We start from the raw sequence: 3,071 nt of genomic DNA, 5'->3' as shown, positions 1-3,071 counted from the left end.
AGGGACGGCGCTTCAGTGACGTCACTGGCGGTGGTGCTGAGCGGGGCGCTGAGTGCGGGGAAACTCCCCGCGCGGTCACGAGGAGGGGGGTGGGGGGGGGTCGTCACTGCGGCGCGTCGGGCGTGATGCGCTCGTTCGCTGGCTGGCTGCCCGTGATGTGGTGTGCCGGGTGGGGGGGTGCTTCTGCTGCAGAGGCGAGCGTGGTACTTATATACTTAATTTTTTTTGTATAATGTGTTTATAGTGACGTGCTTGTCTTTCCTAACACTTTGCACTGCAATCGGTTGTTTGTATCGTCTGTTCTAACTTGCTGTTTGTTACTCGTTGCCCCTAGTGGACATCTGTCGAAATCAATGAGCTTCATAGCTCATCGGATTCCTTCTCCAACTCTTAATAAAGATTCAGATTCTGAGCGGGAGCTTCTGCTCCTGCTGCTGCTGCTGCCACCAAAGGTGGTGAACATCCCGGGACGGGAGCACGCCGAGCCGAGCCGGGGAGCTGTCCAGCCGCACGTCGAACTCCAATGTCGGCGCACTCGACCAAGGAGGAACCCCCCCGCCCCAAGCACCCACCGCTCAAACCACACCGCGTGTGCTCGTCTTTGCCACGTCTGCGCCTCCATCTGACGACCTTTTCAACCTGTCCCGCATTAGCCGATTTCTCACCGCACAATTCCTGGCCCAAGCCATTTCATGATGTGATGTCTGACTCCCTTGTAGTCTTGTTGTTCCTCCTCCTCCTATGTTGAAGGAGCGCGCACTCACTGTGGTTTACTGTTATGGTCCATAGTTTGGATTGATGGGCACAGTCGGTGGCGAAATGGGCGCCACGGTGGCGAGATGTTAACTACCTCGCCTGGTACACAGGAGGTCGTGGGCTCGATTCCCACCCTGAGGCCTGCTGTATATCTGGAGTTTGCATTTCTCTCACCCCGTGGTCGCGTGGCTTTATAAACATGCCTTTAGAGTATTTGGCTGCTATATATATTTCCACGTGATAATCCACTTCGTTGAGCATTCATTTGTGGCCAAGTCGTTTTTTTTAAAAAGAGCTATATAGCTCAGTGGGCCTTAACTGATGAAATAAAAAATTGTGTAGTTTTTTCAGTCGCACTACTGTGGCTTTTCTTAAATTTTAAATTCATGTGCGCATCAGTGTGTACATGTTCTTGGCACGGTCGATGGTTCCATCACCAGTGCCTTCAAAAGAGGAATGTCAAAGCCAGATGGTGCGATTTTTTGGAAGTCTCGAATGAGCTGTTTATTCTGTACGTCCGCGTTGTTCCACTCTGCTCGCCAGCAGCGTTCTTCCGCAACCGGTGAGATGCGAGGATGGCGATAAGCACCGCGATTCCAGAAGGAAGGGTCCGAGATTTAAGTTGGCAGACAGGAGCATTGTTTGAGGTTGTGGTTGATGATGGGTAGGTGGCTGTCGTTGACAAGAAAACGTGTTGACTCCCTTGCAGTCTGCAGTCTCATGCGGATATTTGGTGTCAGAATGTTCGCCAGGGAATGGTAATAATAATCCATTTATGTAGCGATTATCATCAAGGATCTCAAAGCGATGTATACAGGACACAGCAGCAGCAGACAATCAGCATAAACAATAATGATAAATACATTAAAAAAAAATTTACAAAATGAACTAAAAGTTTAATAAGCGGAAGCTTTGAAGACACATTTCTTTTTAATGTCCACAGACTCAGAGACCCTGGTATCTCGTGCAAGAGCGTTCCATAGTCTGGGAGCTACACGGGAAACATCTCGGTCACCCTTAGACCGAAGTATCGACCTGAGAATGCAGAGAAGATCTGCATCCCCGCATCTGAGGGACCTTGTGGGGAAATATGGTTGCAGCATGTCATTGATGTCGGCTGGGGCAAGATGGTTCGCTGCTTTGTATGTTAATATGATTTTAAACTGTATGCTACGTGTGAAACTGGAAGCCAGGGCAGGGGAGGCCAACACGGGTGTCGATTTCAGTGTTTTGGTTATGACGTGCATCGCGTTATTTAAATTGTGCACCTGGCAAGCACATCACTCCGCAGCCGAGGCACTGCAATGTCAAACCGATCCAGTGTTCACCATTGCACGTGCCGTGTGTAGCCAACCGTGCTAGGTGGAGGTGCCGGAGGACAACTAAACACATCAGCCGATGCTCCATGTCACGGGCAAATTCAGTTTCATTAATTTGGTATAGCCCTGTGAGCCATTCGGCTCTTGATTCGGGTGCAAGAAACATCTTAACGTGACTATGTGACTGAGTGCAAACAGAAAATCCAAGAAAAGACAGCAAAATATTGCAGAAAAAGCACCGTACGCCAACGCTGTGTGCAAAAATCCCAGTGGGATGCAAGTCAAACAACAACAACAACCACAAGACAACTTAGATTAAGGCCATCAGTCTAACTCCGTACTACAACAAACAAACATGGCCAAACCAAAAAACTTTTCGAAATCACCAAAATAAAGCTATAAAAGCAATGTAACGGTGATCATAGCCTCCTGACACAGAACCAATCGTTGTACAGGCTCGCTCGGCGAACGACTGGTAAAGACACAGCTTCAAGATTAAGTTGAGTTCCATGTGTTGCAAGGATGATGAGTCCCTTCAGCCAGTTCCCCGGATTATTTCTACACAAGAGATCTGCGGTGGTGCGTGCGCACAGCAGCAGCAGCAACAGCAAAGACTAAGACCCCAACACGAAGAAATATACGAGTTCAGCAGTCATCTTCTTGGTTCTTTCGGTAAAGTCACGTAGAAGGGAAATAATAAAATAATAATAATAAAACTTAAAATAATTCTCACGACGTTTCGGCCACAACGCAAGCAGCCGTCCTGCGTTGTGGCCGAAACGTGAGAATTATTTAATGTTTTATTTTATTATTTTATTATTTCCCTTCTACGTGACTTTACCGAAAGAACCAAGAAGATGAATCCCTGCAGTCACGAAAGCTTTAAATCGAAATTCAGCAGAGTCCTTAAGGAATATTCCCACAACTTCCCGAACGAGGTATATTGACAGCTGAGAGCGAACACTTTCTCCATCCTGGAGGAGCAATCCGATGAGT

This window comes from Lampetra fluviatilis, chromosome 26, assembly GCF_964198595.1.
Source record: "Lampetra fluviatilis chromosome 26, kcLamFluv1.1, whole genome shotgun sequence".
NCBI lineage: Eukaryota > Metazoa > Chordata > Hyperoartia > Petromyzontiformes > Petromyzontidae > Lampetra > Lampetra fluviatilis.
Note: the sequence above shows the minus strand (reverse complement) of the source record.